Source organism: Rhinolophus ferrumequinum, chromosome 9, assembly GCF_004115265.2.
Source record: "Rhinolophus ferrumequinum isolate MPI-CBG mRhiFer1 chromosome 9, mRhiFer1_v1.p, whole genome shotgun sequence".
Taxonomy (NCBI): Eukaryota; Metazoa; Chordata; class Mammalia; order Chiroptera; family Rhinolophidae; genus Rhinolophus; species Rhinolophus ferrumequinum.
In genome coordinates this window covers 48,720,770-48,746,283 of record NC_046292.1, presented here as the reverse complement: position 1 = coordinate 48,746,283, position 25,514 = coordinate 48,720,770, and the positions used below count along the sequence as shown (strand labels likewise).

The 25,514-nt window shown below is 41.2% G+C and overlaps 1 protein-coding gene across 7 annotated transcripts in view; it reads right to left on the bottom strand.

Moving 5' to 3' along the window:
• PDE4B (phosphodiesterase 4B) overlaps positions 1–25,514 on the bottom strand; it is a 483,376-nt gene that overhangs the window by 73,306 nt on the left and 384,556 nt on the right. The gene's annotated exons all lie outside the window — the stretch shown is intronic.

Here is a 25,514-nt window from a genome sequence, read left to right as displayed (position 1 = left end):
TCTGACCAAAGAAGTTATAAGAAATTATTATGTATATCACTCCTACTCTGAGGAATCCTGTGCAAAATTTGCTAAGGTATTCATGTAAATTAGAGCCATTATGAATTATTGAGGGCCTATTATGAGCAAAATATTCATGGATGCAACAGACATGTGCCAGCCACACTTCTAAGTCCATGAAAATGAACCAAAGTGACAAAAATCCCTGCCCTTGTGGAGCTTATATTCCATTATTTAACAACATCGACACAATCCTAACAAGAGACATAGGTTATTGTTACTATTTTGCAGAGGAAGAAACTAAGAGTCTTCAATATTTGAGTAACTTGCCTAAGGTCACAGAGCTAATAATTGGGCCAGAATTGAAATCCAGTTCTGTACAGCTCCAAAGCCTGTGTCTTACCTACTTTGCTCACTACTTCCTACTAGTAACAGAAAAAAGTTTCTAATGAGAGTCAGCATACCTACTGCAACGAGGATGAGAATGCTTCATAAAAGCGTGATTTCATGTTTGCAGTAAACACATTATAACTTACCAAGGAGGCAGCTGCTCGGGACCAAGTGCCTACCAAACGGCAGGCTCTCCTCCATCCAAACTTTATTATTCCGTGTGGGTCAAACCTTCGACCAGTTCTTGGGGACATAAAATAAGACATAACTTTTGCTTTCGAGGAGTCTAATGGGGAAGAAAAACATGGATGGGTCATCAGAACACAGCATGATTAGGCTGAGATAAAGGTAAGCCCAGGATGCTCAGGAGAGTGCACAAAACAGGTCAACATAGACTAAAGGGAAGGGATGTTGATCCCAGAGTTGAATCTTAACCAGCTGGAGTTAGCCTGGTGAAGAATGGGGAGGTGGAGTGAGAAAATACTGCAGTGCTCTGACTAGGAACAGAGAATGACATGTGCAGAAGTGAAAGACAGCATCGTGTTTGAGAAACTGCAAGTTATTTCAGCGGGAGGGGTGGAGTGTGAGGGAGATGCTCCTGCAAAGTGGCCGCACCGTGTTTTAGCAACGTGTGTTTGGGAGGGTTTCAGACAGGACAAAAATTGAGGAGCATACTTCGAGATCCAGTTGTGACTTATGCCACTTATTTAATGGGTCTTGGCCAGCATTTATTTACAACAACAAAAAACTTAGACTAGATTGAAATAGAATAGAAAACACTAGGAATGACATAGGTAGTAAGGTATTATTATACATAGGTGGGGACTGAATCTTGATATAAAATGTATGTCTTATCGTGAGTCAGGATCAAAAAAGTTGGAAAGCCACTGATGTAGTCTGTACCTTCCAAGGAGCAGACTGTCCCCTTCGGACATATTCAACAGGGCTCCCTTAGGGGAACTATTCCTGTCAGAAGACAAAGAAGAGGTCGCTTGGAACAAACCTTTTCATACTCCAAAGTCCATGACCTAATTCTAAATCTCAAGTGGCTATACAGATAAATTCCAATGAGCAGGGCTCTTTCTGAAAATAAATTAATATTTCCACTTCAAAAAAGTGACAAAAATTATGCACACAAAATAAAGCTTCCAATGACTCCAAGAAAGTTTGGGCCCACTAACAAGTTCTCTGACCCAGCTATGTTTTTCCACCAAATGAATCACCGAGGTACAGAGCCAACGCATGTGAGTCATGACACACCCTATGTCGTATCTTTGTCTTCTTTTCCTCTACACAGGGATTTTCCCTAAAAACTCTTTTTATATTTTATTCCCCACTTTCTCTTCTAAGTCAATCAATTTCTTGCCAGTTTCTCTGCTTTTTCTTTTATGGTAGTTCCCCCCTGCCCCCCTTATCTGGTATTTTTCTTTCCACAGTTTTAGGTCCCTATGGGCAATTGCAGTCTGAAAATATTAAACAGAAAGTGCCAGAAAGAAACAATTCATAAGTTTCAAATTGCATGTGTACTGAGTAGCATGATGCAATCTCATGCTGTCCTGCTCCATCTTGCCTGGGATATTAATCATCCCTTTGCCCAGTGTATCCACACTGTACATGTTACCCGCCCATTAGTCACTTAGCAGCCATTTCTTGGTTATCAGATTGAGTGTTAAGGTATCGCTGTGCTTGTGTTCAAGTCACCCTAATTTTACTTAACAATGGCCCCACAGCACAAGAGTAGTGATGCTGGCAATTTGAATATGCCAAAGAGAAGCCATACCTGTTTCCTTTAAGGGAAAAGTAAGTATAGTAAAATAAGAGATGTTGAGAGAGACCACATTCACGTAACTTTTATCTCAGTATATTGTTATAGTTGTTCTATTTTATTATTAGTTTTTGTTGTTAATCTCTTACTGTGCCTAATTCATAAATTAAACTTTATGATTGGTATATATGTCTAGGAGAAAACATAGCGTATAGTACATAGGGTTTGGAACTACCCACTGTTTCAGGCATCCACTGGGGGTCTTGGAATGCATCCTCATGGATTAAGGGGACTACCATGTATTGTTTCATCTTGTTTTTCTCCTCTTAGTTAATAAAAAGGCTAATATACAAAGAAAACCATTATAAACTATGGCTTTAAAAAACAAAGAACTTTAGATGTTATTGTTTCTTCTACATTTATTTTTCATCTGTTTGCAAAGCACAAGAATGAAAAAACAAGTTAACAGAACTTGTTTAATAAATAGTTCTTAACTAACTAAATTATCTGGCTGATTTAGGCTATCAAGCAAGACAGAGAGAGTGATAAAGACAAGTCGAAAATTCACTCCGGGCCTACATTAATTAGATTGCGGGCCATCTCCACAGAATTAATCAGAAATTGTGTTTTGTGGGTCAGCACAAACATTTGTCTGTGAATCAACCGTCAGAAGTCCACGTTGGAAATGACTTATTATCCCTCCAGCTCTAATAATTCACCCTTCTCTAAGAACACATCGCTTTTCTCTGAGCTATACAAATACCAGTTCCACTGGGAGAAGTTTTTGTTGAATCACAGACCTTTTGAACTTGAAGACAATCTTAGAGATTATCTGGTCCAGTGTTTCTAAACCAGTTTTATAAAGTTGAGAACATAAAAATGTTATCTACCTGACACTGATGAAGATTCAGTTGGCCCCGTGGTTGGGATTCTATGCTCTTTGTATCTTTATTGGGTAAAAAGAGTTTGTGAAGCTTCATTTTCTGTGATTACTGAAGACATTTTTCTTTTATGCTTTGTGAATGAAAAATGCAATATGGAATATGCTTTATTAAACTAGGTATAGAACTTGGGAATCACTGGTGTAGTCCAACTTTCCATTTTACAGTCCAGGAAAATGAATCCCAGAGATGGTTAAGGATTTTATCCCCAGCTCGATCCTCCCTAGACGTGGTACAGTGTGTGCAAAGCACATAGCAGACACGTGATCAATATTCAGTTCAACCACCTTTAAAATGGCCCTAAAGGAGAAGAGTGAGCAAGGAAGTAAATGACAAGAAATAATTCAATGAGCTACAATCTGTGGCTAACATTTGCTGGGGAAGGTGATTTTCCAGAAGACTTCAGAATTTGCCCTTAATTTCTATCACATTTTAGTCACTCTGCCAAGAGCCCCACAGCAAATAGCTGCTGCACATGAGGGGACACTTGTCCAAGCAAGTGGTATAAAAACAAGGCTGCTTTGTTTATAGTGCCTCAGTGCTCTTTCCTCCCCCTCTGACTAACCTCAAGGACCTCAAAAAAGGTCATTTGGTGAAGTTCTGGTGAGTACATGGGTAAACTTGAATCATCATGTGTCAATCAGAACCACTAAGCCAAATGTCATGGACCAGATGACCATGTCATCCCCAGATCGGTTATTATGGTGGGTCTGGGCTGCTGGGTCACCAGAATACTCCACTTAGGTTTGTTTTTCATCTTACTCCCAGGGAGCTCTGGCCCGTTACAAACATCTATACCTAAAGCTATTGGGAAAATATCTTGAATTCATATAAATTTACTTAGGACGGGACAATGAAATATTTATGTGACTTTTCAAATTATGTCGAATTAGAGTATCTGAGGGAGCCTCATGCACGGATCACATCTAAAAAGGTGGAAGGAGAGTGGGGGGAGGGGTAGAGTTGATTTTACCTGAGTAATTTGGATACTTCAAACAGTAAGGAAAGAATAATGTATTTTATACGGGTCAAGTATTTGAATTACGTATGTTCACTGATTATAGTGATCAAAATTGTGGGATACTTGTTCAACTTTCTGGGTCATTCCATTTAGTAACCACAGCTACCATTTAATGAACATATAGTACTGCTTGGCAGGTATGTACTTAGCACTTGCTAAGGAGCCTAAGTTCTGGAGTCACACTTTCTGGATTTGACTCTTGGCTTCTCTACCTGTTAGCTTCCCAATCTTAGAGAAATTATTTCATCTCCTTAAAGCTCTGTTTTCTTATCTGTAACATGGAAATTGATAAAAATACTTACCTTGTTGTGTTGTTTTAAAGATTAAAGAAGATATTGCATATAAAAGCCTTCCGCCCAGAGCCTGATACAGAGCAAGTGCTCAATAAACTTAGCTATTACTAATTGTGGTCAATCAAAATAGCCTTCTGCAATCTCCATTCATGAGATCTTGGCAATGGGAAAAACTAATGGTGATTGTTTTGGTCGGAGAAGTGCCCTTGTCACTGACGGAAACCTGGCAAGCTGTGAGATAGAGTGGGACAGAGCACCCATCTTAGACCTTTTCTAGTTATAAGGTTCAAACTCGATGAATTTCTGTCATCATCCTGATGGGCTGCTGTAGCTTATTTTTTATATACATATATAAGAAACACATATATATTTCTTTCATCATGGCCGTGGTTCCTCCCTCTGAGCTGGAGCAGGAAGGGTAGTAGTGGGATTGGTGTAGGATTCCTTGTGGCCAAGTCTCCAAAGCAACTTCATGAAACTTTACTAGGGGCTTGGATGCTACTGGGGATCCTCATGTATCTGATAACTCCTAGCTTTGGAAAGTACCCCCAGATTCCAAATTAAATATCAATTAAGTCAGGTCGCTGAAGTATGATTGCTAAATGCTGTAGAAGTCCCATTTGGTTTTATATTAGATTTTCTTTTTATTCATGATTTGAAATCTCAAATGCACCCTCAATACTGCCTGGAAGTCCCACTGAGTAAACTTTCTGTGACACTATGTCCTCTCCTTAAACGTCCCATCTGCCGCCCCCCTCCACAATTTAAACCATGAGATGAGAAAGAACTCTCTGTTTTGATTGACTATGTGTACAAACCTATCTCATAAAATTATTATGAGGATTAAATGAGGTAATAAAAAAATTACTTAGAACATTACCTGGCAAACAGCAACTCTCGATCAATATTAGCTATAATGATGATTATTACTACCTGTGCCTAAACCCATTTCCTTCTTCTGCCCCCTTTCACCTGAGGAGGTTTCCCTGCTCCTGCCAAAAGCCAGTCCCTCAACCTGCTTACTGGAACTCATTGCCCTTTACCTCCTCTAGGATTGTCCCTCTCTCATTCAGTAACGTCTCCTTCCCTCCGACTGTTTTTCAGCAACATACAGACATGCTTTACTATCCTCTAGTGTTCAACCCACTCTGAATCTGGCTTCTATCCTCATAAATCTGCTCTTGTCCAGATCGTCAATGACTTCCATGGTCCCAAAACGAGAGGTCACTTTTCTATCCTCCGTTTCCTTCGCCACAGCTGACGGCCCTCTGCTTCTCCACATACTGTCCTCTCTCACATTCTGTGACACCCCACTCTCCAGAGTTTCCTCTGACTCCTCTGACCATCCCACCTCGGTCTTATTCCCAATCTCCTCCTGCCCTCCTCATTATCTGAATGTTGACATTTCCCATGGATATGGTCCTGAACTTGTACACTTCCTCTATATTCTCACTCTTGCCCCTGGCTTTATGCACAATGTACATACTGAAAACTCCAAATGTAGATCTCTAGCCTAACCTTTCTTATGCCGATACGACATCGCTTCTAGGATGCATCACAACACTCAAAATTAACAGCTAAAACCAAACTCTTGATTTCCTTCCCACCTACCCTATAAAATTTCCCCATCTAATCATATCCATTTTAGTCAGTGGCATCAACCCCCATGCAGTGGGTCAAGCCAGGAGCCTGGATTTCATTCTTGACTCTTTTCTTTCTCTTATTGTTTCTACTTTTACCTCTCCCATCTAATCCATTACCAAGTTTGTCTATTCCATCAGCAAAATACATTGCCAATCTGTCCACTTGTTTCTATCCTTGCTTCTCTACCATCTTGGACTAAGCACATGTCACCTCTTACCTAGACTGCTTCAATGTTCCTCTCATTTCCTCTCTTTTCCAATTCAATTTATTATCCACATTGATGCCTGAGTGAACTTTAAAAGGTTCTGTAACATTTCACCTCCATGTTTTCAAGTTTTTGGTGTCTTCGCAACTTTAATATAGTCCTGATTCTTTACTATAACCTAACAGCCCTACAAGATCTGGTCGTTGCCCATCCCCACCCTGTTTTCTACTGTGCTCCCTCAGCACGCTCCACTCCAGTCACATTGGTCTCCTTTCTCAAATACACCAAGCTCAACACTTTTGAACATTGTGTTTCCCTGCCTGGAATAGTCTCCCTTTTCCTTCTTATCTTTCTGGCTTCAGGTGAAATGTCACCTCCTTGGAGAGACTTTTTCTCATTTCCTATCTAAACAACCTCCCCTCTCTTCCCACTATTTTCTACCTCCATGTCCTCTTAATACCCTTCAAAGCACTTATCAAAATTTGTTTTTTTTTTTTTTTGTGGTTGATAGTCTGCCTCTTCTTCCCGGTCCAAAAGGCATGAGGTCCATTTTTATTTTATTCACCACTACCTAATAAAATGCCTGACACATAATAGAATCCACATAATATTTGTTCAATAAATGAGTGAATAAATAAGCAGTCATCAAAGTGTTAATCTGAGCAGTTGAAACCATAGAACCGAAAGAGAGCTTTGGCCAAACTCATGTAAATAGCTGGACCATGACAAATTATGCTCCCAGAAAGTGGGGCCGAGTCCTGCTAATGATGGAGAATCTCATGACTGTGACAGAATTCTTTCCTTCCTCCAGTTTTACGCAGATTATACGCCTCCTCGGTGAAATTCTTACCCCTGTCTGTTTAATTCCTAACCAAGATCCAGCTTTAATTCCCTGTTGGTGATGAAATACCTCCCCATATTTCTAACACACAAGGTCCTCACGATCCTCAGAAAACCTATAGCACTCACTTACTCATTATATGTCATTTTGAGCAGTTATTATGAGCCAGGCACTGGCTTAGGAAATGGGGATCAAACATAAACTTCCTTGAACTAACATTTATTCAGCATCTTTGGTACCAGATCTTAAGTATTTTGTAAAATTAACACTCATTAATTTTCACTGCAAACCCATTTTATTTATTAATTTATTTATTTCTATTTAACAAATATTTTCATAGCATGTACTATGTACCAGGCCCTAACTAAGGACTGTACAAATAATAATTCCTCTTAACATACCTAAGAGGTAGATAGCTTTATTATTCTTATTGGATAGTTTGGGAAACTGAGGTAAAGGCACGTTACTTGCTCAAAACCACAGAGATGATAAATGACAGGCCAGAACGTGGGCCCAGGCAAATGAGGCTCCATTGTCAACCAAGATTCTAGGCAACGCCTCACCTCCTAGGACGTAAGAGGTAGGTGAGATTACTCCTGTTTCATCAGGAGGAACTCTGACCTTGGCTAGCCTTACACGGTTCATTCATGTACTCAACCTCAAGTATTTATAGAATGCCGACTAAATGTGAGGCGTGAAGCTGGTTTCTGAGATGTACGATGTCAGAATAGACTTGTCTGTTACATCTAGCTACTACATCGCTCATGCGGGGTTTCGATTTAAGAGTGTCTGGCTCCAAAACTCAAGGGGCCTTTCCGAGGTTACAATTCTGGGTTACATCAAATTTTGGGGGTTTAGAGATGAAGCCTCAACTAACAGTGGTAGAGGTGGGACAACCCTGAAAGGCTTCACTAAGGAGGAAACAACCACATATCACTCTCATAGTTATTGTTTAAATGGTTAAATGTTTCACATCTAAACTTCATCCCTGTTTGCACTCATGGTCACCTATGGGACGCTAACATAATATTGCCCACAGTGTTTGGGACAGTGCTACACACACCCAGTAACTGTTCAATACAGGGATCTTATTGATCAGTAGTAACCTGTTGAGTTCTCTTTAACAGCTAAAAAAGCAGTTGTACTAGTACTAGTTTTGCTACGTTTGAGATTTCTTCAAGCTTCTTCAGACTCGAACACTTAATTACTTTGCCACACATACACTAGCTTTTCCTGGCTCTTTGGGGACTGGGACTCAAAGATTGAATGGCACAAAACCAGGAGTTGTTCTGAATATTCTCTTTGCCACCTGGTCTATGTCCTATGTGCTTCCACATTCAATATTACTCTTCCTAAGAATCCTCACAGCCGTGTCTGCTGCTACCAAGCCCTAGGGAGTGAGGACTCCTGACTTCATGACCACAAATTGTTTCATGTTTATGTTGCCGAAATAGGCAAACTGAATTCTCACACTTTTTCACTACTGCAATGGGAAGCCCTGGGGCCTTGGTCCTCGGAAATGATGAAAAACCAACCTGAATATATACAGAGCAAACACCACTGTTTGCTATGCTGCCCTATTTGTTTGGGGGGAATGTGGATTTCTCAATAATAAAGGTTCACCATGTGGCAGACACATCTGGGTTACAAAGTGTCAGTCACAGGAAGTAACTCAGGAAAAAGCCCGGATACTCACCTAGTCCTGCATCTGCCAAGACTGTGGGCTACATTTCTGCCTTCTGCGTCTTAACAGCTTTTCAAAATTAAAGATGTGATCTTAGGTGCGATCTCTTACCTGTGATTCAGAATTATCCTTAACAATGGTGCTCATGCTGGGAAAATGTAAGCAAACATACAAAAGGTTTAAACTCCTCCAAGTTTCAACTCCGAACCATGAGTAGGCTGTTCCCCCAAATTCACACAGAAAGAAAAATTGACTAGTAGACTTCAAATTGCAGAGAAGCACGTGGCATCTTCTACAGAGACTCATGGGCAAAGGGAAAAACAAAAATCTACATTTATTTATTTAGCACTTATTTATTTAACCTTCTGGCTGGGCTGGGTTGTTGAATTTGGTTTTACATCCGGAATTACAAAATTTATGATGGGAACATGTGTCAGCTGTTTGCTGAAGGAAAGAAAGACCTCTGTTCTTTGTCTTCTCTCATAATAAAGCGAAGAGTCCTACATGTTTGTTTAGAGTTAAAACATGTGACGAGTAAGAGCGTAACCCTGGCTGGACTTCCTTTCTACATCTTCTGCTCTTTCCTCCTGACACTACCCCGGGAAGGCTCCTGGTACCTCCTGCCTGGACCACTGTAGAGTTCTTCACTCAGTCTCGTCTTAAACCCTTCCAACCCATCTGGCCAAAGGCTGCCACAGTCAGAATCCGCTAAGATTTTCTGGGAGACCACCACACAGGTACTCTGTGCATAATGTGATCAAACATGGATCTTACGCTTCATGTAATTCTCACAACCACTTTGTGACATAAGAGAGGGTGCAGTATGGACAGCAGCCAAAGGCATGGACTAAGGAGCAGACAGAAAGAGTTTGAATTCTAGCTCTACGACTTCTCTCCCCCCACCCCCAGCTTTATTGAGATATAAGTAACATACAAAATTGTGTAAGTTTAAGGTGTACCACATGGTGTTTTAATAGACATATATACTGTGAAATGATTACTCCACTACTTTTTAATGGAGACTTTAGGAAAACCAACATCCTCGTCTGTAAAGTGGAATAAGAACAGCCCCTACTCATAGAGTGGTTTTTGTTTTTTTAAAATCACTTCATTGAGGTTTAGTTTGCATATCATATACTTCACCTTTTTCAAGTGCACAAGTCTATGATTGTAATACAGTCACTAAGTTGTGCAACCATCTCCATAAATCAGCTTAAAAACATTTTTATCACCCCAATATGACCCCTCATGCACCTTTACTGTTAACCCCTGTCTCCTGCCCTGCCCCACTTTTTGTGCTCATATCTTTACTTTTTCTGGATATTTCATGTAAATAGAATACGCTTTATGGTATGTCATGTCTGGCTTCTTTCACTGAGTGTAATATTTTTGAGGTGCATCTGTGTCGTACTCATATGTAGCCACATCCTTAGCTTGCTCCTTTTTACTGCTGAATAATATTTCATTGTATGGATGTACGAACTTTAGTCTATCTGTTCACCAGTTGATGGACAGGTTATTTGCACTTTTTGGCTATTACAAAAAAATGCTGCTAAGAACATTTTTGTTCAAGACTTTACATCCTCCGCTCTCTCGTGTAGATATCTTGGAATGAAACTAGTGGGCCATATGATAAATTAATTTCAACTCTCCAAGAACTCACAGAGTTGTTTTGAGGTTTACACATTACATAGAGATGGCCTAGCCTGATGCTCTACAGGAAGTAATGATCAATGAAGCTTTTGTGGTGGTTGCGGCTGCTCTTTTTTCAGAAGTTCCATCTTGCATACTGTATAGATGAGGAGGCTAAAATAAAGATCAGAAAGGGTTGTCGACTGGCAGAGGGTCACACAGCTTATCAATGGATGAACTGAATTCTTTCCCATGTTTCCTGACCCCAAGCCTGACACCGTTTTCCTGTCACCAGATCCTGTACTACATTTGCAATCTTGAGGGGCACGGCTCTGATATCGCACCCCCCAGCAGAACAAATATCAGTGGCTCCTCGCTGTACACAAAATAAAATCCCCACTCCTGTGCAAGGGGTACAAAGCTCCCTCTTATTTTCCCACCCATCTTTCCTGCCTACTCTCTCACCACACTCCCTCACCCTACCCTCCCTTCATGAATCCTTCCGGATGACTTTCATTCCAGTATCTCAGGCTATACTCTTTGAACCATTGCACTTTGGGGCATGATCTCCTTTCTTGAATGGTATTTCTCACATTTGCTTTTTGAAATCTTATCTACCCTTCAAGGCAGAGTTCAAGGCAGATCTCCTGTGCCTTCCTCGTACTAGTGGCCCTGGTCAGAAGGGATCTGTAATCTCCTAATCTACTTACTTATAATGGGTGCTCGATGAATGTGCTGACATAAGCTAAAATGACTGAGGGAGGAAAGAAAACTCAGCTGTATAATGAATGACGCAGCTATGGAAAGTACTCATTTTTAAAAATTCAATAAAAACTCATTTACAAAATCCCTAGGTATAGCACAGCACAGAGTGGTATTTGTACCTGGGATAGGAGATCCCGCTCCTCATAGGTGCCTTCCTCCCTGTGTCCAGAGCTCTATATTCATTGGCTTCAGGCAAATTCTTATCACACTGTACTATATATCCATTTATGTTTGTCTGCCCTACAAGACTGTGAGCTCCTCCCGAGAACAGAGAACAAGCTGTCTTATTCATTTCTGTATACCCAGCGCCCAGCATAATGCCTGATGCATGCAATGCTGAGTATTCATGAGGTGCGTTTTGAGTAAATGAATTCACGAACAAGAGGGTGAGTAAGTGAGAGAATGAAGTGCTCTCTCTGTCTGACAGAAAACCCATTAAAAGTAGGTAGTACTCTCTTGTCTAACATCAGAGTTCTAAAAGAGCTTTCTACTGTAAGAAAGACTGATCTTCCCATTGCCCTACTGTTAATCCCACTTCCTCCAAATGGCTCGCCTGATTAGGTCAATACGTATATAAATACAATATTTTCCTCCCAGTCCTGTTCCTTCCTTAGCCCTTTCTAAGCAAGGGCCATATATACACACAAAAAAAGAAGAATATTTAAAGAGGAAATTTTTTCCAAATTAAACTTAGTATATAAACTCTAAGACCCAGTAACTTTTCCTAAGTAGGTTGTTACATTCTACCAAGGATCTAGCAGAGGGCTTTGCAAATAGTACAAGCATTGTAAATGGCTGTTGAGTAATTGGATCCAACAAACATTATTAAGTGTCAATGAGCAAAACCTAGTTGTAACCTTCCAAGACTCCTGGCACGAGGGGGCTAACAAACATACGTAATAGTAACAACAACAACTACTATGTATTCAGTCATTACTCTGTGACTGGTACTATTTTAAGTGTTTTATATAAAATTACTCATTTAATTCCCATAACAACTCCATGAGGAAGGTATTAAAGATGAAGAAAATGAGGATGAAGGAACTAAGGTATAGAGAAGGTTTAAGAAGTAATTAGCCTGATAAATAGTAGCAGAAATGGGATCTAAACCTAGGTACGCTGGCTCCAGAATCTCCCTCTGAGAATGCTTTTAAGTTTAGGTGAGGTACCATGTCCCCTGCATTTTTCCTAGCACACCTAAGCACGCGATGATTGTTTCTGTTGAACTTTACCAACTACAGGCTGACATGGATTAGAAAAAGACACTGTGTTATGCAGCAGTCACGCGGCCTAATGTCAAGGTAGGAAGGGGAGGAAGAAGCCCACGTTTCAGAGCCAGACCAATGAGACCTGGGCATAACGTCAAGATTCAGTGGTAACTAGCTCCGGGACTATTTCATCTCTGATAAAGAATTATCCATCCCAATACCCACATACCATCATTTCTGAGCCCGGAGCCATTTTGGAAGTTTGAAGGCTCTGTAAGATTGGATTCTAGACTCAAAGACACAAAACAATTCAAAATAAAGATAAGTAAGTCTGAGGTTAAAAGATTTACCTCAGGTCACACACCTGGCTGGTACCGGTACTAAAATTCAGTTTCCTGAGTTCCAGCCCAGTGCTCTTTCGCTTAAGTCACAGAGTTTCATTTGAGGTAGGTAAGTTGAACAAAACACCATAAGAAGCAAATGATTCAAAATGGGACTTTCCAGAGCAAGCCTAGAATTGGACAGCTGTCTCCTTGTGTTCAAGTGAGGCACGCCCCAGTTTCACTATAGATCTGAAATCTAACTCTCCTGGTGATGTCAGAGGCTGGGGATATCTTTTAAGCTGTGAGTAATATTCTGGAGATAAATCTCCCACTGCTCGGCTATGTCCTAAAAATTCTCCCTTGCCTCATTTCCCTGCCAGGCTGCCCTACTCAGTTCCCAAAAGAAATACCTTTCAATGAAGGGGACTTATTCCTACAGGAGAGGAAGACACTGTCACCTCCCTATTGGCTGAGTTATTTCCCTGAGGGGACTCAAAGCACATTTTCTTTAAATTCTCTCTCGTTCTAGAATTTGGAGAAAAGAACAGCTTAAATGTAGCACAGAAGCAGGAGGGTATTGTCCTGAGAAAGCGGAGGGTGATTAAAACAGCAGATGTAAACACCATCCCGCTGGTATATGTACCTTTAAGACAGGTATCCGAGTGGGTATCAGCTGCAGCACTTGTACTTACTGGCTACCACAGAGGGCTAGTGCCAAGTATATAGGCTGCGGAGCCAAAGAAGCTCGTATTCAAGCCCTAGCTCTGTCACTTACCAGCTCCGTGTCTGTGTACCACTACTTATCCTCCCTGAGGCCTGGCCTCGTTGGTTTGACAAAAACGGGATAATAGTATTGACTTCTCAACGGGTAGCTGATGCAGTTCCTAGTAGCAAGTCTGGAACTTAGTAGAGGTTTAATATTATGTGAACACTTCTCCCGCAGGCCCTGTAGTGGAAACAAATGCTTAATAGTGAGCTCTCTGGAGACAAAGAAAACTCTTTGGGGACAGTGTAGAGTTGAAACTAACTTATCAAACCACTGTCCTATCACAGGTAGTCACACTGTAGGAAACATCTCATAACTGACTGAGTCCCCCTTCCTCTGAATGACAGAATCCCTTGTTAAACTGTCTACATCTGCCTAGACAAGTGCTCTTGCAGCCTGCACATGCACATGAACCGTACCCCAGGGAAACCCATTCCATTTCCTGCCCTCTCTCTAACGGGTTAAATGGCTCAATGAGGCAAACATCTTGTCTCCTGTGAGTCCCCCCCACTGTCACCTGCCTTTGTGCTCTGCTTTGGCAGGACAGAAGGGTGGAAAGGAAATGTTTCCCCATCACTGTTCCTTGCTAAAGATTAGAGTGCATTCGCCTCCACAGACACTTGAGGAGTGGGACGTGGTAAGTTATCCCACTGACAAAGTTAGGAAATGGAATAGAAGCACATTCCACTGCTGCAGAACAAGAGGAGGTAGAGATACGTGTTGCTGCAACTTGAGTTAAACAAGTTCCTCAAGACCTGAAGAAATGCTAAGATTTGGGGGAACAGAACATGGTGAGATGTTAATGCCTTAAACTCCAGAAAGGATCAACAGTAGGTTCAGTTTAGTCATTTGCTGAGAGCAGTTCTTTATCAAAAGATAAAGGAGGGTGAGGGAAAAACACTGCACCTTAAAGGCAGGATCATAGGTCTATGATATTCCAGGATGGAGCCAGAGGCCTTGGGGTTAGACTGCCAGGGGATCTTCCTGAGATGCAGGATTACAGAGGTGACGGCAGAAACTCTCACTGGTTCTGTTTCTCTAGACAATCCTGACTGATACGGTCATTATCGTCATGTAGCTTTTTCTCTAGAGCCTTATTTCCCGATGGTGCCAACTCAAGATGAGAATCTGCATCTTATTCATGTTAGTACATCCTCCTGGCTCAGTGACAGGCTGTAATAAAAAAGTGTAGCTTAAGAAATACACAAAAACCTAAACAAGTGGATGAATGGTGTGGGAAGAACTTCTGCCCATGGTAAAAAGAACTATGATCTTTTAAAAAGCAACACAGGGCACGCATAGTCCGATATAACGTAAATCGACTGGGACATTATTACAAGAGGCAGGACTAACTGTAGGAGGCTTTCCATAGGTAAGTTTTTGAGTCAGGTTAAGAGGACTATAGGGAAGGTAGTTTGGAAGTGTGAGGGGCATGGAGAGAGACAAATCGGAGGAGGGCCTAGAAATGATCTAGGAGTGAAGAGAGACAGACTGGTTAAACTTGAGATGAGAGAGGAAGAAATAGTGGAAAACCAGGTCAATGAAAACAGAGGCCCATTGTGTTGACAAAAAGCCTGTGGAGAATCCTTGTTTTCTCCTGGGATAAAATAGTAACAAACCAGCATGCACACACATGCACACACATGGCATAGAACTGGCATACGTAGAGAGCTGAAAGATTCATTGTTTTCAGGGAGATGTAAAGAGGCTGCTGCCACTAAAAACCTAAGACTTCCCAGCTGCACAAAGACATGGAAAGCTTCTCCCAGTGGAGATGCTTATGAACCACACTTGAGGTGTGTATTTACTTCACAGAACGGAGCCTCTGTTAGCAATGTAGGGATGAAAAGGAACTCGTAGTGTTCTGGGCTTAGGGGGACAAGTGGCTCTGTTGGTGGGACTGTCCCTCCGAAGCCAGCCAATGAACTGCAGAGCTGTAGCCTTTGCCTTCCCGAGAGATAGTCACAGAGCCTAAGAGAAAGAAACAGCTCTTTCATGAGCCCGATTTGCTTTTTGTGCCGATGGCAATCCAGATGGGCATCACGAATTTTGAAACAAATTGTTTTCCTATGGACATTGTTTCAAGTTCCCCAAAGCTGTAGCAGCGGGGCAGTAGCAAATTCATTCAGTTTCCTTGTTCCCATAAGCACACTCCGCCTTATCAGAATCTATCCCTGACTGAGGAAGTCCATTTCTCCAAGGATAGGACAGCAATCTTTTCTTTGACTTGCAATTTGTTGCATGACCACTCTTTCGTTCTTTCAAAATACAATTTTGGAGCACTCTGCCCTGTGCCAGGCACTGAACATACAGTCTAATGGTGTAAGCAATCAAGAAAACAGGTCGTTACAATACATTAAAAACGATTCACATGTACTGAGTGCTTTCTGTGTGCCGGCCATTGTTCCAAACATTTGACATCCACTCACCAATTTAGCTTTTATACAATTCTACGTCCAAGGTCCTATTATCACCCCATCGTACATTTGAGGAAACCAAGGCCCAGAGATGTTGGAATTACTTATGACAATGCTATAGAAAGGAATAGAACCAGAATTAAACTCAGGCAGTCCGGCTCCAGAGCTTGCCTCCTTAACCTTGAAGGTGGATGAAAGGCCCAGGTGCTGAGTATCTTGACAGAGAAACACGTGCTGGGGAGCACATAAGAGGTAGCAAAAACCCAGATTTGTGGCTCAAGGAGAAGTGTGTTTAAAATTCAAATAGATCATATTAATCTCCTTCTCGAAATCCTTTAATGCTCCCCATCTCGCCCCCCTGCCCCCGACACACATTCAATTTAGAACAAAAGCTACATGTTCTACCGTGGCCTACAAATGCCCTGCTCAGTCGGGCCTCTCTCAATTCTCTGGCCTTTCTCCTCACTGTCACTGTACCAACCCAGGTCTCTGACTGTAGCACCCTTCAGGTGTTACTTACTGTCTCTACCTGCCCAGCTTCTACTCAGTGTTTAGGGCTCACGTTCAAGGTCACTTACAAAAAGCCTTCCCTGTCCCCTAATCTACATCAATCCCAATAATAACTAATGATAATAATTAAAGTGAATATGAAATAATACTAGATGTGAAGCAGTATTCTAAATTTAAATATGACAACCATCCTAATGGTAAGTACTAGTAAGACTCACTTAAATATGACAGTAACCCAAATGGTAAGTACCAGTATTATTCCCATTTTTACAGGTGAAATTGTAGGGCAATATTATAGCATTCTGTACTTTCTTCATTACAATGATCAAATGTATAATCATGCATTTTATTCATTTACTATTTCCTGGGCTGTAAGCTCCACAAGGTCTAGCTCTGACTTCATTCTCTCCATCACTGTATCCCCCGTGTGTAACACCGTGTCTCATATACAGTAGGCACTTAATAGAATGTTTATCGAGCGAATGAATGAGTAAATAAATAATGGACATGTATGAGACATTTTTCTCAAGACTTACACATTTTCTTACTACTTACAGTAAAATGGATAGATGACAAAGGAATTCAAGGAAGTTTTCTATTATCTAGTAATTATTTAGGCTGTAGAAAATTCAGTACCTTTGCTTGCTCTCCTGTTGTGAAATTGTCACCATCCCCCTTTCCGTTAGTTATAACATCTGATGCTTAGAGTGGGGTGGAGGCAGGGACAGTGTGGTCAGGACTAGAGGAAAGAGCATGGGTTTTCAAGAAATACTGATCTAGGTTTCAGTTCTGACTTTATCACTTACTCACTGTGTGGTCTGAGTAAGCCCCATGTATGTATACAGAGGGCTCATAACAGGAGTTCAAGAACTGCTAGCTCCCGTCCCTTCCTGCAATCAGAGGCAGGCATATGGATCTTTGGAAATTATCTACTTTACCAAATAAGCAGCACTAGTCAGACTAGACCCTAGAAATGTGAAGCCCAAAGTACAACTGAGGAGGCCGGGGCAAAGACTGCATTATCTAACCTGGCTACCTCCACGGATCAAATGAACTGGATAACTGCCATGGCCCCAGCTCACTCCAGGGACACAGCCAAAGAGGGGGCAGGAGAAGTACGCAAAACTCTGAGGGGTCACTTTTGGTAATTGTCAACAGCTCTGGCTAGAAATAAGTCAAGACAATAAATTAAGAAAAAGATCCAGTGAGTTCTGTTGCCTGTTCTCTATTTCAAGGGACAGTCGCTGCTTTGTTTCTGTTCTCTTGGGTGGAAGGCTGTTCCCTGAAATGCCCCTGGCTTCCGAGAACAGCTCTGGAGGCAACTCCATAATGTGCTGGCCAGGGGTTGATCAGAAGCAAGCAAGCAGAATTCACCCTGCCCCCCCCAAGCCCGCCAAGATCACTTGGTCTTGGGGATGCAGGAGGCAGAAAAGAGAACTTCGACGGTCTTCTTCCTTCCTCCTTCATCTCCCGACATCCTTATTCCTTCTTCTCTAGGCCAACCCTGACCTCCTCGTCTCTCACCTTCCAATAAAGAAGAGAGATGGGGGCAGGTGGGTATGAGGGTGGCTTCCCTTCCCAGAAGTAATTAAGAGAGGGCATAAGAGTATTTCCAAAAGGAGTCACAGGCCTCCCCCAGGCTGGACTCTGCTGGTAGTAGATTTTGTCTTCTCTCTAAAGGGAAGCTCTGCACCAGCTCCTGCTGCTACTACTCTCTGCTGAGCTCCCTGAGGTGAAAAACCTGTGCCTGTGCAGGTGTGTGCCAAGCCCTCACATTGTATGTAAACACAACTGTAATGAGTTGTAGAGCTGTAATTATTCCCTCTCATAAAGTGAAGCCCTCTCAGGCTTATGCCAAAGAAAACCCTCAGTGAACGAAGATCCAGTTTATCAGACTCCTAATTGGGTGTTCTTGGTTGCACTCTGTTTCGAAGAGAAAGAACCATACTTCTACACTGGCCTCTGACATTTGGTATCAGCTCCCTTCTCCTTACAGCTCCCTTAGCGTTTCCTGTATGTCCTGGAGAATCCTACCTTCAGTTCCAAATCTATTTCTACATAATCAGATTTTCACAATCAAGGGAAAAGAATCTTAAAATTCAAAGAAAGATGACATTCTAGTTTGTCTTACTACGGAAAGGAAGCAGATTATGACCCCTGAGACAGCTCTCAACAAGGTTTTCTGTCTTGGTTCCCTGCTCATACCGGCAGGCCTGGGCTCTCAGCTATCACACATTGACCACCTGCTACGTATATGCTGGGTTATAGGAAGTACATTGTGCAACACAATTCATACCAATACCAAGACTGACATTTTCTAAGTGCCAGGAGCTCTTCTAAGTGCTTTACATATGTTTGTATATTTAATCCTTACAACCAACGTATGCGGTGTGTACAATTGCCTTCCCAGTTTTGGAGATGATGTAACTGGGACATGCAGAGGGTAAGTAATTTGTCCTAATTTGTCCCCAGTGTCTAAGGGGTGGGATTTGACCAGCACTCTGGCTCCAGGGTCTTCACTCCTAACCACTACACACATAGCTTTTCTCATTTAGTCCTCAGAGCCTTCTTATGAGATGGACTAGTAAAATGCACGGTTTCACATAAGGACACTGAATCGCAGAGGACTAATTTGTCCCAGGGATTGACCCGAGATTCCCAACGCCATTCAATTCAATATGCTGATCGAGTGCCTACTTTGTGCCAGGCACTGCTAGACACTAAAAGCATAAGACAGTATGATAAGCTAGTCACAGTCAGTCATTTTTTCTTTTTTCATTTCTCTTAACACTGCCACTTCTTCTTGAAGTAATAGATAACAAAGAGTTCAGTTCAAGTGAAGAAAAGTCACGTGCAGTCAAGATGAGCCACGGATGTCAGTCTTGTGTACATACCTCAGAGCTAGAAGGGGCTTAGACAAGCCTGACAAAAAGCCTGCTATGAGCCTCAGTTTCCAAGCCTTTCTGATTCAGGCATGGACGTACCCTCATTTTGTATTTGAACATTCCATGAGCATTTAATGAACACCTACTCTTTCAGGTCAGATGCTACAAATTGGAGGTAGATTTTTAAAAGCGCATTAGTACTTGGACTTGGGACACTCTTAGTTTACAAGGGGAGAAAACTAAATCAATAATTACAGCATAAGATGACAAGTACCATAACTGAGATTTCGAGGTAATTAAGATCATACCCGAGAGGAATTTTAGATGAGTTGCAGGGAGCACATCCGAAAGACGCCATCCATACTGGGTGTTGAAGGAGAGAAAGGCCGTTTCCAGGTGGCGAAGGGGAAAGGAACCAGTGTTCACTGAGCATGTCCTACATATCAGGCTCTAGATTGAGACTATGTATTTGGTTTAATCCTGACTTCAGAATCCAAGAATCAGTGAGAATAAAGAACTTGTTCATAGCGACAATGTAAGAAAAATCCCTGAGCTGAATATGTGGATGGTGTTTTCAGGAAAGAGCAGCCCAAGCAGGAGGAGCAGCATGCACACAGAAAGGCAAGGAGGCACAAGGAGGCTGGCACATTTGAGGGACAGTATGTTCAGTGCACCTCTGCCACCAGCTGTGCATGCAGGCAAGGGATAAAGTAGGAGATGAGGGCAAGGAATAAATCAGGAGAATTCTGGAGGACTTTGCATATCTGGTAAGAAGTGGGGATTTTATCCTGGAGGCAAAGGACAGCCAACTAAGAAAATAACATAAATCATAACTAGAAGACTTGGCTGTGGGAGGTGACAAGAGAGATAAAGGGGTGAACGGGGAAGCCACTACTCAAAGCCAGGAATATGGGATAAGGAGCAATGGTGAAGGGAAGATGGATGTGGGCCTCCAGATGAACCAAAAGAGGTTATCAGAGAGGTCACGTATCTGGCGTTTGTATATATACTTACTGATAAGGAAGTGGGAATGCAGGGAGTAAAGGAATAGGGGTCGGAGAAGGAGATGAGTGCTAAAGGCAATATGGTGGATTCTGACAACCAGATCTGAAGAAAGCTGTCGTTTGTTCAAAATGGCTCCCTAACTATGAGCCTGGGAGGTGGAAGAGTCCAGGTTGAGGTGACCTCTGACTCCTGGGGCTGTCCAGGTAAATAAAGCTGTCAAGACTATCCAGAAAGGGACAGATGATTCCTGAGGGCTCTCTCTGACACGCCTGGGAGCTGCATGACCAGGCTTGAGGCAGGCAGCAGCTGGGGTTTGGGAGGACACAGGCACGTGGCCAGCCTCCTGCCTCCTGCGGGAGCTCTGCAGATGAGGCGGCTGAGAGAAGTGAATCTTTCTTCCTAGCCGTCTTCTCCACCCTTTGCTTCAGAGCCCCGGTGCCTTAGCACAGTGCAGGCTGCATAAAGGTTAATTCATACAGAAGGGATGCAGCTACAAGCCCCACAGAAGCGGCAGTAAGGACAAAATTGCGTGTGTGTGTGTGTGTGTGTGTGTGTGTGTATGTATGTGTGTGTATTTAGAAGAAACTGTTTATTCAGAGAACTATACATCAAACACAGCCTTACTGGCAGACAATAATGATTTGCCTAGACAATTTATGCCATCAAGTAAACATCAAGATGGGCTGTGTAGAGCTAAAGGTGTCACCCTTCACGGTCTCAATTACAGGAGATGCTTTTGCGCACAGAACATTGAGGTAACCATATCTGGGCGTCTGCCTGAGCCTACTGTAACCAAAGAGAAAGAAAGGCCGGAACTAAAATGCAAAAGAAAGAGAGAAACTGTGTTTGGAGATAGGTCTGCTACAATATAAACTTTTCCCTTTCTCTGGCTTACAGCTATAGCAAAACCTGATGGTTGTCTTTGTAAAAAACGCGTCTGTATCTAGGTCCCTGGCAGTGATTTGCCTCTGGGAGGGCCAGCAATCTATTTAATGACTCCATTGACGTCAATAGCATAACTCAAATACTTACTAACATGCATGATTCCAACTTTCAGAGGCGGGTGGGTGGATGGTGTTTCTCAGCAGTACAAAAACATGAAGTGGAGTCAACGTGGAACGAACTCAACTCTTTAGGCAGCAAGTGAGAGATTAGCTGCTGCAGGTCTCATTGGTTTTATTTAATACGAAGGAACATTCACACTAAATTTAGAAATTAATTTCGAACTGGTGAAATAGCCATTAACGAGCAGGGCTTTATTTTCGGCAATATTTGCTCGAGGGTGCCACTTTAACTATTTGCATTTTTGTTGACTTGTCAATATTTTTGCAACTACCCATACTTAATTTTAGACATATATATGAAATAATTGCAAATCAATATAAATAGCTCAATGTTGATGCTCTGCGGTAAACTTTCACAAGGATGCTATTTTAGACAAAAACAATTCTTACAACCATTTGGGGAATTATTCTCAGAATTACTGAGGCTCTTCAAGTGCATTTGCCCTCTTGTTTTGTCCATAAGTTGCCTAAAAACTGAAGGGGAGTAATGAAGGCAATTATACTAATAATTCAGGCCACACGACATTCAGAATACTGAAGGAAAAGTAATCTGCTATTTCTAGTTTTTTCTTCTTTTTTTCCTTTCCTTTCTTCTTCTTTTTTTTTAAAACAAATTTCCTCCAATCTCTTCTTTGTCATGAATGGCCACAGACTTTGTAACAAGATTGATTTTATTCGTATTTGTCCATAAGTGTTGCAATCCCGCCTGACAGTTCTTGCTTAATGTAGAAACCAAGCAAATGTTCTGCCTGTGCGGGGCTTCATTGCCAGTCATGGGACACAGCTCGGCTTCCAAGCCGTTGCAGTGGTTCTCAGAGAGGCCTGTGCTTGTATACACACAGTCCATCTCTCATCCTAGGCCCGGGAAACTCTGGCAAAGAATAGACCTGAATCAATGTCATGACTTTCTGAATTTCTTAGAATCCAAAACAACTCACTGAGCCCCTTGTCTGCTCCTCGAACAGACCCTGCATCCGGCACACCCCCATAAACCTCCAGGGGAATATTCATAATTAAAGTAAAGATATGGGAGGAACTCATACTGAGAAATAGGCCTTCTTAGGAGAAAGTCTCTTTTTCCGTTTTATCAACCAGCAAAGAGGCATTTCCTCCCCAGAACGGCCTGGACACATAATAAAAGAAATAGATTACCATGAGCACTGAAAAAAATTAAGTCTGTTTCTCACTTCAGTCAACCTATGTCAGGCATGCTGGAAAGCCCTAGATTATCCTATTTTTCTATACACAGACTTGCTTGGGTCTGCAGCAGTCTGGCCAGAAGTCCTTACGGCAATTTCCTAGTCGTCTTCTTGACCTGGTTTGCTGTAATTTCCAATGACCCATGGACTTGGGTGTTGTTCTTCATAACATCTAATCTGTGACATTAGTGATGCTCTTGCTCAGTACGTTTGTTGGTAAATTTTGGAGGAAGAAAATGAGCATAGAACATCTCTCCTTACACATCAATATGACTGCCAAAAGGTTGGATATCTGACACATATTATTACAAATCAAGTCACATTCATATGAATCAGAAGTGCTAGACATTAAAAGAAACACTTCTCTATCTTTTTGTAAAGAACCATTTTGTACAGGCAGTGGACACTTGATAACAGACCCTTTCAGAAAATTCTCACTTTCATGACTTATCTGCAATTACTACTGAAATGCATGTAAAAGCAAGGGATAGATAGGATGGGTGGACACAGCGTGACAAGTACCCTATACACGCATATACACACACCACACACATGTCACATACACACTCACACCCTTACTCATGTACACACACACACACACATTGATTTTTTTCAATTATCTAATTTTTTTTTTCTGTTGGAAATAGTTTTGGGGTCTGAAATCCTGAGAAATACTCCAGTTTTCCAGTTTGAGTGTGTATAGATGGCAGAACCCAAGTTCCTGCCTTGTTTTAGAGTGTTCTTTCTTCTGTTCTGTATCTTTGCAGTTTTGTTCTACTCCTTAAGCATCATGTAGAAAAGGCCTGCTATTCACACGTGTGAAAAGGCAAAACGTGATAAAAATTGAGATGCTTATTGAATTGCCCATCGTTAGGATTTTCAATAGCCCACAGCAGGATTTCTGCATGGTTCTCCTTAACCTAGGAGCACATGATTGCTGCTTTGCTCTACTTTCTGGGTTTTAAATTCTCTATTACTTTACTCTGGCTTTCCCGCTCAAAGTGCAAAATGCCAACTTTTTAGATTTAACTTTTTGTGTTTAAAACCTATATGAACCACACTAATATATTTAAACAGTTATAGAGTGTGTTTCAAACCCCTTTTAAATTCAGTGCAATAACTGATGTTTAATAGTAAAACAAAACAACAACAAAAAAACACACAATTGAATATTTTTCATAGCCATAGAGATAAATATACTGACCCATATTAAATTTTAATTTATGAGCATTTTCCTTAAGAGAAAGTCCCCAAGCTTTATGTAGTTCTCCTGGTCTAGTCAACATGGATGGTCTTCCTACTATGTGAAAATAACGTAAAACACTTGGAATGATAAAGAGATGAACAAGGTCCACCGACTGCCCTCACGGAGGTCTCATGGAGGAGACATGTAAGCCATGAATTACGGTATATCTTAAAAGGGAATTGTTGCCATAGCACAAAAAAAGAGCAATTACACTGATTTTCTAAAAAATGAGGATGTCTCTGCAGAGGATGGGAATTTGTGCTGTATCATGAGAGCCAAAAAACATAATTTTGGTTAAACAGTGAGAAGGAAAGTATTACAGATTGAGAGATTTGCTTTAATTTCCCCATGAATTATTCCCGTTATTGATCAATGTGTAAGAGCAAATGTATCAATTTAACCATGGTTTGGACAAGTAGTTTTTAAAATAAATTGCATTTCCTTCATTTAGATGCATTTTCAAACGCCTTTTTAAAAGAATTGCCTTTTCTCTCTCTTTCTCTCTCTCTGAAACTTAGTACTTTACACAAGAATATAGTTACCTAAGTCAGTGAGGCTTTCCCTCAAACTGGATTATTGCTAAATCTGTGTAAATTATTGTAGGTTTCTTTGTATCTTTTACCGTATACCTCGATTCAAATACATGAACTCAACTTCAGTGCTAATTAATGACAAGCTGATCTTATAATCAAGAAAAATCACCTTTTAAAGCCTCACTCTAGCTTTCAATTCTGTTCACTCTGAGCCACTTATTTTTCATTCCCCTTTAAAGTTTCTATTTAAACACACCTCTTTGTCATATGCTGATAAATATTAAAATAACAGGAAAAATCTGCCTGACTTATTTAAGCTGATAATAAGAACAAAACACAGGATGTGTGTGTCCTCCTTCCTTTTTTTTTTTGACTGTGGTTAAGCGTTAAGAAGATTTTGAAACCTCTAATTACGTAATAATTGGTATCGCTACATTCTCTTCCCAATGAAAAGCCAGAATTTTTGTAGTTTGTCACAAAGGCAGACAAAAACAAATTGCCTAAGTGGTATTGTCATTTCTTTGCTCCATTGTTTTAAAAGAATTGAGCAAAAGACGCCGGTTGCCAAGTTGCAGTTACTGTGCCAATAATCACAAAATGATCTTTCCAACGGCATCTTTCATTAATGAGCTAATTTATCGAACCATAAATATCACATTTCTCCTAATGTTTGTCAGCACTTATTACAAGAAGAAGAAAACATAGTTTAAATATTCAAACTGATTCAAATTTAGGGTGCATCTTAATACGTTGGGCTACCTGAAATGTGAACAAAGGCACCTCACTGGTAGGCCAGCATGACAAAATGATAGCAGCTCCAAAACCATCTCCTTTGATCCAAGTGTGGAACACCAGTTTTATGTTAAAACACTTTATCCAGTTTCTTTTTATAAACTTCTAAAGGAAACAGTACATCAGCACATTAGGTTTTTCAAGTCCATAGATACAGTATTATTTGCTTCTCTCTATTTCATATCATGCAGCTCTAGAGGTAAACTCATCTTTACTCAGTATCTTCCTGTTACTTTGATTCTTGTTCTCAACCTTTTTCTCATAAAAATATTTTTGAAAGCTTGTATGATAAATACTTCAGAAGCCAACACACCAATGGAAACTACTGCCTTTGTGTCCTTCTTTTAAAGGTTGGGCTTTTGTGTTATTTCCACTATACTTATGG